The following is a 12441-nucleotide window of genomic DNA, read 5'->3' as shown; positions in this document are numbered from 1 at the left end:
GTGACTATTTATCTGTATGGCTCCAAATATATGCATTCCTGCTGGCAGCAGCATTGCACAATTGTGTAATTGGGTCAAATCAAGGAGGTTTTGATGCTGAAGACAGCATTTTTTTTTTTAAATTTAAAACCTAAATTATGAAAACGAAGAAGCTGTAAGAACATTTCTGACAAACAACAAAGCTGAATTTGACAATTTATCCACTTTTTATACAAACCAAAGCTGAACAAAATGATTTTTATCGTTTATCTCATCTCCTTACACAAGCTGAAATATGCATCTCCTTAGATACATCAGCTTTGCAATACTAACTTGTCGCTTGCTAATTCCATCCTGACAATGTGGCAAATTAAATTACTCGTCCAAGAGGCACATCTTTCATTGAACCTTGTGTTCCATTTCAGCGTTAAAGGTATAATGTGCTGCAATTGTCAGCTGCTGTTTGTAAACACAACATTCAAACTTGGCCCTTAGTGTAGCACAGGTAAGATTTTTTTTCTTTTTCCTTTTCATCAGTACTTCTGCAATAGTGTCTGCCAGACTTAGTCAGCCCCAAAATGACCACTAATACCAGTTCTGTATTAAGAAGTCCTGTGTCTCACTGCAGTGGCATAAAACTATCATTAGAGTAAAAAGCAATGTGACAGACTGCCGTGTTTAAAAGTGTGAAACAAAAAACATGGGGAAAAGAATTGTTTTTCCAAGTCCTTCAACAGCTCAAAACTCACTGTGTTATTGTCAGAATACCTCATTAAGTGTAAGCTGTTTGGAACCAGGCTCCACTATCAAGATGATGACACGATAGGCTCTGGGAGAGATCTGACCATGACCGTGATGTTCTTTCAGTGGCTCAGTCTCAGATGGTACTAAAGTGTTTGGTTGTGTCATTTCTGAATTTCTCTGCACTTGTTACCAGGACAACCTGCTCCTTCAGTGTGCCCTTTAACTAAATAGTTGGGAGGATGGGTGAAGGGAGGAAGGGATCTAGTCCTTCAGATCTCCAGGGAACTCTTGGAGACGGGGGGAGCAGATGTTGAGGAGGAGCCCTTCTATTCTCGGCCTCTTTCTGGAGGTGTGTTTGGTCATTAGCGACTATTCCATGTGAGTGGAGAAGGGATATAGGATCAACATTTTCATAAGGCAGAAATGTAATTCACTGCTCTAGAAATTGCAGTGCTGCCAAGACTGTGCAACTTCTGAGTGTCTTTTGTGTGTGCGTGTGTGTGTGTGTGCCTGTGATCAAACATGCATGACAGCTCGCCTTCAAAGCCAAGACAATATGAGAGTGAGGAAGGCTGGCAGGGGCATGCGATCACTGCATTTGGAGGAGAAGCACGCCCTCACACATTATAGCTGATAGTCCTGCTTTTTTCATCCAGCTCGATAGATGTGTTCTTACTCTATGAATAGTTAATAAAGGTTAGGATAATAACCGTGTTGTTACTCCTTTTTTATGGCAAAATGAAATGTCAAAAGAGTCCCGTGATAGCTTCAATGACCCATGATTTATCTCCCAGTATGCATGATATGACTGAAACGTGCTGAGAAATTCTTTCGGTCTGAATCGATTCATCTTCCGCCGCACATCTGTTCACGTCTTCTCCCCAAAAGGAGAGGAATAAACAATTGACACTTAATTGCTCAAAGGGAAACGGCACAAAAGCCCCATTTCAGTGCAGCCGCTCAGCATTTGCATGTCATTGCTGAAACGCGCACACATATCATCACAGCACATTGGCAGTTTTGATTAACGCAAATGTTGTTTAGACCCTTTTGGTAAATATTTTCAGAGGACAGACAGTGCAGCAGCTGGATTTTTTTTGACAGAGCTGTAAACAAGGTACATCAGCTTTAAATCTCTTATAATGGAGACAGACAGCATTAACAACTGTGTGCACTTCCCCCCTGAGGCAATTTTCCCTCAAGCAACTTTCCCTGAGGTGAACAGATTTGCCAGCGTACACTTGAGTCTGAGCGTAGTGACCGACAGTAAGACCACACTTTGTCAGAATATGCTCTGCAGAGCACCGCGGGTCAGCAGGGGTCTGCAGTGAAAAAGCAGAGATGCTTTAGACGCACGGTTATTCTACTAGAACATTGTTTCATTTAGCTGAAAAACACCTTGGGTAATATACTGAGCTATCTTTGGCTACATGCACACAAAGATCAATTTTTAATAAAAAGTAGTTGTAGTAGATATTTTTCATATGTCAGAGGTACATCTAAAGTAGGCAGCACAGTTGTACAGAGCTTATTGCTTCTATAATTTAACATCCTATCTGTGCTGCAAACAAAATAAAAAAAAGAGAAACAAAACCTAACAAAACACATCCAAATTTTGGACTTTTTTGGCACTGCGTAAACATTTGCATCCCCTCTAATTTGATACAAGCTGCAATTATGTATTGTGGATGAAGCTTCAGTATTCACTAATGATTTTTGGCAACAGCATTTATTTAAACTGTTGATCTATGTAACAGAAGAACTGTGATTAAACATTCCATTAGAATGAATGTATCATCTACATGAAAAAAAAAAGACTTTGTGAATATCGTGCAAAAACACTCGGTTTTGTTTTGCTGTTCAAGTCTCTCCCTGTGTGTTAACTGCGAGCTGCTATCACATCGCTGTCTTTAGGAACAACATGGAAAACAAACAAATGAATCTGGTTGTTTGCAAAGCAAAGGAGACGCAGTGATTTGGGTGTTGTTATCCAGACTCAGCTTCACGTCAGTCCAGTTTCACTTTGATCATAACAAAAAAGTGTTAATCAGAGGAAACTTTCAAGGCTTAAGTGGGAGGATGTAAGGTCCAACAGTTTTACACGGCTTTTTTTTTAATGCAAATGTACTCAAACTACCCCAGAGAAAAGGGGTTGCCATGGTAAAATGAAATGATAAGGCAATATCGGTCTGCGCATATTGAAATGCAGCAGACAGACACTTTCATTGAAGCAATGTTTGTTTTCTTAGAGTATACTGATGAATACCTCTGTGAAATTACATGAAAAGATATCCTTTAATTAAAGATGGGCTATAGCATGTATCCAGAGCTACTTTATAGATCTTGCTCCATATTCATCTCTTAATGATAACCAGACAAGGGTTTTAAGTCCCCATACTGAAAGTGCATATTTATGCAGTTTATACTGTACTGATGGAACCATTAAGATTTTTATATTTAGCCACACTGCTCTCTTATTTTTTAATTTTACTGCTAATGTACCGGAATGTCTTATAGGCACACTGAAACAACTGAAGGATACATAAAAAGAAGGAAAATTACACCCAATCATCATCCTCTTATTATTATGTTATATTTTTTATGTACTCTAATGGATTTTACCCACACTTTAGGAAGTGTTAGTAATCTTTATATCGCTGAATAATTTATTGATGGTAACTGAAGTCTTTCCACCTGTGGATAGGTCAGATTTCTTAAATTAATCTCATATAGTATTTTATTTAGGGATATTTTGCTGTTTGATAGCTTTGCAGAACCTTAATATGACACTTTTAGGGCGCTATACATGGGTAATGCTAGGAGTTATGAGTCTGCATAGTAGAGTATAACTAACTCCTAAGTCTGTAAATCATAAATGTATTAACCTAAAAGTAGCAATTGTGCTATGTAAAGATACTATAAAGCATTCATAAAACACTTAAGCCAGAATCTGCATGCATATGAAAAGAGAATCTTGGTGGCTGCATATAAATATACCAAGCAAGAAAACTGTCACAGAACACGGAGTGTTCAGGTAACAGGACCCCAAAAGCAGACTCAGCACACCGCAGCTCAGAACTATGTACAAGTTTTATTTAACTGAGGAATCTTTTAACAAAGCTAAGGAAACGAAAAACTAAGGCTCATGCCACGGGGGAAACGAGGAGCGTGGAGCCCGGGAGCGCCGTAATCGGGACCGTGGGGAAACTGCAACAGAAAGGGGAGACACAGCTAACAGCACGCAGGTTGCAACGAAATGAACAGCTAGACTTCATAAGTTGCCGAGGCTTACAGGTAGAGCAGGACCGTGGAGCTTGGAGGGGAGAGGTGTCCGTGAAGGGAATCCTAGGGAGGAAGGCAGTCAGACAGGAGGACAGGCAGGCCACAGGCTTCCACGCCGAATGCTGGTCACACTGGGAGGAGACTTACCGACTGGCGAGGAGAAGCCGTCAGAGCTGGCTGAAGTAGTCCTCCGGTGATTGCCTCAGATGAGACGCAGGTGGTTTGGAGGCGGCCCAGCCCGAGGGTGTGGCCACCACTGCAGCCTCCCACGGCTCCCTGGATGCCGAGCCACGGGCCGTGACAAAACTTTATTTATGCAGTATTGTTGTACTTGTGCTGCACAAAAAATGAAAAACCATAAATGCCGCTGCAACAATACTATATAGATATAAATCATTAGAGTAATGACTTGAGAATATAAATACAGTAAACGATATTAATAAAATAAACACATGAAATACACCAGCAGGTCAAATTTAAACGATGTGTGGATCAAAACCATCACAGTCAATAAGTACAAAAAACTTGAATTAAAATCCTTAGATTTGCTTATATTATTATTATTTGAATATATTATTATATACTTCTTTAACTATATACTTACATGCACAGCAACATGCCATGCAAGGTGCTCGACTCCAGGCCAGAGACAGTCCAAATGATAATAAACAAACAAACAAAACAATTTAAAAAAAAAAAGACTGAAATGTGGAGCTAAACAGGGATATTTTCACTCTGGGAGCATTTCACTTTTCTTATATCCCTGTGATGCTAATGGTGATCCTGTGTGGATGCAGTTTTAGTTTCAAAGTTTCGGGAACACTGGACATTTTTACTCCATCAGGTTGGAGCATACAATAAGAAGTAAGTGCAGCTTCACTTGTATTTGTAGAATAACCACAGACCCTGTTTCAGAATGTCCTAGGACTGCTAGATGGTCCATCATTTACCAGCATTTCACTGAGATGTTAAGGTACAAGAAGTTACAGCGCCTTAAAAACAAGCATTAGGGTTTTAAAGTCAATCATAAAATTTACTAGAGGCCCCCACAGTAATGATTTTAGTACAGGTCATTATATCTTTAACTGAAACCCAGCCAACTGCATTCTGGTAAATCGATTGAGATGCTTTTTGAAGATTCCTCTGAGCAGCATGTTAGTGTAGTCCAGCTTTTCAGATTCATCAGTATAATTATTTTTTTATATATAAAATTTGCTTAACAGGCACAGCATTTAATATAAAAATGTCCTGCCTGCTATATAATTTACACAAAGCTCTTCTTTAGTTAGCAAATGACTTTATCATATGGTACTAATGAATTACCTCGCTCAAGCATCGTCCGAGGACAACAAGATATCAGTGAGTTAACAGGCGGGTAGTAGTTTTGGACAGTTTTGATGGAGCTCACTATTACAGAATCCAAACTAGTTTTAAAAATGCAAGTCAATAAATGTGCAAACAAAGCTAATGCCCTGATTACAAGTGGGTTCAGTTATGCTAAGAGAATAGGTGAATAGTTTGTTTAGAGCTACAGGGTTGTAGACACTTGTGGCTTAATGAATGATATTGAATTCACTGTGATTTCATGTGTTACAGTCACAACACAATTAGTTTATAACTAAAAGAACTGAGAATTTAATTAGCTTGACCTGCTAAACTTTGTTGGGGCAATTATTTTTTACAAGGTATGCTTTTATTAATTAATAGAACAGAGATTATGAGGATTATAATCTTCTTATCTGAGCTTTACCAATTGCATTCATTTATAAGTCAGCAAATGGGAACAAAGGGAATAATATCAAATTTAAGTGACACAAAAAGAAAGGTGTTAACTAACATTTATTCTAGTGATATCCAATCAAGGCCATTATATGAGGGGTAAACTGGGGATTGCAGTTATGGTGGGACAGCTCAGCAGCTTTACAGTAGCTTTCTCAGACACAGGAAGAACATACTATTAACCACATCAAAATGGACAAAGTAGCAGTTTCTTAAACTAAACTCATAGTTCGATCTAGCACCACTTCATAATTTCATTAAAATGTTTCCTGCTTCAAAAGATAAGCCCTTACTTTTCAGATTGCAAAGTGCCATTATTATCTGTTTAATTATCTTCAGTGATTAGTGGCTTTAATGAATAAAATGTCTACATACTATAATAGCAGTGATTCAATCTTTTTTGATGATGGCAAAGTCATCACCACTGAGAAACCTTGTGCCTTACTGCAGAAACATAAAATCCACAGGGGTGTGACCTCTGCCATGAGATTTATCAGTAACTCGTGCAAAATCTAAAGAAGATGTTATGGTTACTACACAACAGAAGAACACCCAACCAAGGCCACAAAAAAAACCCCAACAACAACAATGATAATATACCTTCAGCTCACAACTAGACAATTAAACGTCACACAGACATTTAATTGCAAATGAAGTTGGTGCTCTTCAACTACTGATTTTTATTTTTCCTATCTAACCCTTGTACTAACTTTTGTGAGCCTAAGCTCTTACAAGCAGTTTCATAATCCTTCTGTAAAACAACATGACATCCTGATAGAACTAGTCATCCATAACAATTCAAAAATCCGTCATCACCGAAGAAAAAGATTAAATTCCTTAAGGCTACAATATGCAACTTTTCACCTAGAGGCAACAAAGTGCATTGTGAATCCTTTATTTGTCCCCTCCGGTGTGCAGCTTAGGCCAGCACTTGTCACTCAATTTGATGGGCTGTTGAGAGGACACTCAGCCTGAGGCAGTGGTAACATTAAGCCACTGTGGACACTAAAGATGTGGACAGAGGAAGTAAATCTTAAAAAAAAGAAAACTGAGAAAGAGAGGAGGAAATATGGTAATTGCAAATGGTTGCACGTGTTACAAATGTCCCAAAGGCTCTAAAACATCCAGCTTCAGTCAAAAAGATTTGAGCTAAGTGCACACATGGTCACAGGTGAATATTGTAATGGCATAATTGTATTTTGGAGCTATGAATACTTAGCGTTACAATAAATTGACGTAGACCGTGCCCTTGGGGATAGTGAAAACTTTGAACTTTTTAAAATCTTGATATGACCAACACTGAAAATGAAGAAAATGCCTGAATATCCTTTTTCAAAGAAACATCACAGTCCTAAAGACAAATAGCTAGCTCTCTCTGTAGTAGACAGTGGTAATAGTGGGGCGATAGGGTGGAACCAAGAAAGAGAATAATGTGGAAATAACATTATATTAACACTTAAATCCGTGCACTTTATTTATTTATTTATTACTGACTTTTAAGTAGTAGTAACATCATATTAAGAAGGTAATCTTAGTTAATGCTTTCACATTTTAGGATAGTATTACCATAGTAGCTGATTTATTGTAGCTTCTTTCTCGAAAGGTAAAAATGTACATATCTTTTATGCTACAGGAAACTATGGTAGTTTCTGTCTAATAAATAGGAATCAAAGCTGCAAAATGCGAAACTAAACATTTGTATTAAATTCCATAGTAATATTTCCTGCATGAAAACCTAGGACCAGAAAAACATGTCTATATTTCTGGAATTTAAAAGTTGCAATCGTGACTCATGGGTGTCATGGCAGTTTTATAATACAATTCAATTCAATTCAATTCAATTTTATTTATATAGCGCCAAATCACAACAAAAGTCGCCTCAAGGCGCTTCATAGATACAGAGAAAAACCCAACAATCATATGACCCCCCTATGAGCAAGCACTTTGGCGACAGTGGGAAGGAAAAACTCCCTTTTAACAGGAAGAAACCTCCGGCAGAACCAGGCTCAGGGAGGGGCGGCCATCTGCTGCGACCGGTTGGGGTGAGAGAAGGAAGACAGGATAAAAGACATGCTGTGGAAGAGAGACAGAGGTTAATAACAGATATGATTCAATGCAGAGAGGTCTATTAATACATAGTGAGTGAGAAAGGTGACTGGAAAGGAAAAACTCAATGCATCATGGGAATCCCCCGGCAGCCTACGTCTATTGCAGCATAACTAAGGGAGGATTCAGGGTCACCTGGTCCAGCCCTAACTATATGCTTTAGCAAAAAGGAAAGTTTTAAGCCTAATCTTAAAAGTAGAGATAGTTTCTGTCTCCCGAATCCAAACTGGAAGCTGGTTCCACAGAAGAGGGGCCTGAAAACTGAAGGCTCTGCCTCCCATTCTACTTTTAAATACTCTAGGAACAACAAGTAGGCCTGCAGAGCGAGAGCGAAGTGCTCTAATAGGGTGATATGGTACTACAAGGTCATTAAGATAAGATGGGGCCTGATTATTTAAGACCTCGTATGTGAGGAGCAGGATTTTGAATTCAATTCTGGATTTAACAGGAAGCCAATGAAGGGAAGCCAAAACAGGAGAAATATGCTCTCTCCTTCTAGTCCCTGTCAGTACTCTTGCTGCAGCATTTTGGATTAGCTGAAGGCTTTTCAGTGAGTTTTTTGGACATCCTGATAATAATGAATTACAGTAGTCCAGCCTGGAAGTAATAAATGCATGAACTAGTTTTTCAGCGTCACTCTGAGACAGGATATTTCTAATTTTAGAGATGTTGCGCAAATGGAAGAAAGCAGTCTTACATATAATACAACAATGGGACTAGGGCTGTGAGATATGACCAAAATCTCATATCCCGATATAAGAATTCTATCGTCCCGATAACAATATAAATCACAAAAATGTAACATTTTCTGTAAATTATGTGAATCTCGGGCAGCTCGACTTGCGGGAAGTGTTTCCAGCTGCGCGTCATGTAGCTGGAGTCGAGTGTTTTAACCGATGCATGAAACTATACATATTTAGACATAAGTTGTAATGGCCGCCGTTTTCTTTGTGAGCATTTATTACACGGCGTGTAATAAATGGGAAAAACCTGTTCTAACGTTTGAGTCTAAGGTTTATTTTTTAGCACCTGGCGGCTCTTTTTTACTTCTCATCCGTAAATAATCTGCTCTTTCATGTGATTCAGTTTATTTTGAAAAGTTTCAACAGGATCTTGAGCTTTATTGTGAAAGGTTTATGTGGAACATAAACAAGCGGACACCGATGGTGTTACCGTCATTGTTGCTGACCACAACACATAAAAACAGGCGCTTGTCCGTCTGTAGTGTGGTTATATTAAATATAAGAGAAAGAGAGAACTTTAAGAAATTAATATAGCCACTACAGCGACCATCAAAACGATGAAAAAACAGCTTATTTTGCGACACCACGAAACAAACGATAGCGTAAAATCAAACGATAGCGTAAAATCAAACGATAGACGTTTTTATATCGTCATCCGATATATATCGTTATATCGAACAGGCCTAAATGGGACATAAACAGTTTATATGTAGCTATACTGGCAGAATAATGGTATAACTGGAATCAGCTCCCAGTTTGGTTTTGGGAGACAGACACCCTCTCTGCTTTTAGGATTAGGCTTAAAACTTTCCTTTTTGATAAAACAGATACTTATGGCTGTCCTGTCTTCCTCCTCTCATCCCCAACTGGTCATGGCTGATGGCTACCCCTCCATGAGCCTGGTCCTGCTGGAGCTTTCTTCCTGTTGAAAGGGAGTTTTTCCTTCCCACTGTCACCAAAGGGCTTGCTCACACAGGGGTTAATCTGATTGTTGGGATTTTCTCTGTTAGGTTCTTTACCTTACAATATAAAGCGCCTTGAGATAACTGTTGTTGTTGTGGCACTGTATAAATAAAACTGAGTTGAAGTGAATTGAACTGAATGCAATTCAGAAAAAGTCACAATGCTTCATATTGTCAAAAGAACCTCAAGATTTCAAGCAAACAAGAACCTTTCAGTGTCAATCTCTTGTACTGAGACATAAACACGCATAAAAGAATGTCACTCTGCTCTTATTTTGAATAGCATGCTTTGAGACATTTGAAATAGTTTGAATTAGAGATGCATTCAATACTTCAGAGCTTTGAGGCAGTTACATTCTATTAGAGCAAGATGCACCACTCCAGACTGACACTGTACAAATTACAGTATAATTTATAGAAAGCAAGTTATTTGTCACTGCAGTGAGAAATCAGCTGAAGCTACTCACTCCAGTCAATATTGTCAATAGGCAAGCAGCTGAAACTATATGGTGGGATGGTTTTCGGCCAGATCTGCAACTTCTCTCTCTCTTTAATTGGTTTTGTTTGGCTAATTCATTGTGCTTGTCTGGGTTTCTCTGGGGCTTGTGCATACACACACAGAAATGTGAGAAATAAGGAGAAAGCAAAAGTGGATAATATATTTTTCAAACAGCTCAATACACAGATTATCACAACAGCATACAGTGCACAATTTCTAAATGATACTATTGGCTGTTTAATACTTTTATTAAACAGAACACAAAGTAAATTCACCACTAACAAGTCTTTTCCAAAATACTTGGCCATGGATTTGGTTCTTCAGTCTGGTAAGTGATTACAGTGTACCAGAATTACAATATGCCTTGCTGCGTGACAGCTTATTCACTAAAGTGCAGTATTGGGCAAGTTATTTTGAAAAAGTAATTAATTATAGTTATATTTGTGCCACTCCAAAAAAATAATTTCTGTCCACTATAAAGGAGAACATCACAGTCTGATACCTGCAGGACTGACAGCAGCAGGTGTATCACTCATCCTGTTTTTTACCTGGAGACAGCAGTCGCCTCATTGCTCTGACACACAAACACAACACCACACACTAACTACACAAGACAACACATTAACTACACACTATAAATACGCTAAACGTCACAAATCTCTCACATCTCAAAACTTGCTCTCTCTCTCTCTCGCCGTCCCTCCTAAATTTCCCCCCTCTTCCTAAACAACCAAATGTCATGTTGCCATATCATTTTTCATTGGTCGACATGGTAGCTCTGTCCTTAGACAGTAAGCGTGACGAAACCATTGAGGAAAAAACGCTGCGTATATATTGTTTATCATGACTCTGGTTTTACGTGGCCTATCAACACAATTTAAAAACTGGTATATATCACCTTGTTGCTTTGTCATCTTAAAGTGGTCATGTGATTGGCTTACCCCGACTACTTTATTCTTCCTCAGTCAAACAGCAGCACTCATGCGATTGTTTTGCCCCCCTTAGCTCCAGGTGTTGTGCCAAAAAGTGATCGTCTACCAGAAGTGATCGCCGTCCGCGGGAGCGCGTGCAGCTGCTTAAAGCTGTAGCGCCCACTTACGTAGACAGCTACTTCCGTGCAACTGATATAAGATGCGGTAACCTGAACAGCTTCAACCGTCTGTTTGTTAAAAAATAGTAATGCGACCGCACCGCATTTTCTTGTTATTAACGGTAATGGCGTTGTAACGATAGGAATAGTAATTAGTTAGATTACTCGTTAGTAACGCCGTTACTTGTAGCGCCGTTATTCCCATTACTGCTAAAGTGTCTCTCTAGTTTTTGTTTTTCCTTAGAATAAGGCTATCATACCACAAATGCTACTCCATTGGTTGATTTTTCAAACTGTTTATTATTTTTGTGTGTTTTGTTATAATGAAATGTAATAAAGTAAACATAGTTGTTAATTGCCAGGATGGTCATATCAGTCATACAGAAGTTGTTAGATGCCACTAGAGAGGGTGCCTTCACAGATGCAAACTCTTAATAAGATGGCAAAGATTCTGCCTTACAGCAAGAAGGTTTGTAGTTTAAATCCCAGCTAGGGCATGTCTGCGTGGAGTTTGCATGGACACCCTGTGCCTGTGTGGGTTTCCTCTGGGTAATCTGGCTTTCTGCCACAGTCTAAAAACATGCATGTCAGATTCTAAATTAGCCATGGATGTGAGGCAAAGTGCTTTAAGCGTATAGAATAAAGTGCTGTATGATTATGGTTAAAGTGTAACTTGTGGTCAAAAGCACTTTAGGTACTCAGTAAGTCTAGGAAAGTGTTATATAACTGTGACTATACTGCATTGCATTTTCAACAGCAAGTGCAACACAAGCAATGTAACAGAATAATCTAAAATTAAACAAATTCAAATCCATGTGGTCGGGGCTAACTGAGGTTAAATTAACTGAGAGCTAGAACCCCGAGCTGCAAGTCCCAATCATTCCAAAGTTTTCCCATCACTGCTTTGAACATACCAACTAATTAGCAACAGATATTTTTTTGTGTTATATGTTCTACATGTTAATTAATGAGGGCTGTTTTATGATATAGGAGTGAGGACAATTGTAGATGGTTATGTAATAAAAAACCTTAACAGTTCTTACAGTTTTCACGCTTCAAAAAAGTATATCTAAATCTTTATGACTGTTATGTTTTCATGTATTAAAGGTTAAACATTCAGACATATTCAACTCATTTGAATTGTGAAGCTGGCGTTTATTATCTAAAGGCTTCTGAGCTTCACAATTTAATAGCAACAGAAATATTTATCTCCTTTAGATCAATTAAATATTCATATGCCAGTGTCTTTATTCCTAC

This window comes from Perissodus microlepis, chromosome 2 (genome assembly GCF_051167445.1).
Source record: "Perissodus microlepis isolate ML-2025 ecotype Zambia chromosome 2, ASM5116744v1, whole genome shotgun sequence".
Lineage (NCBI taxonomy): Eukaryota > Metazoa > Chordata > Actinopteri > Cichliformes > Cichlidae > Perissodus > Perissodus microlepis.
This window is presented reverse-complemented; position numbering follows the sequence as displayed.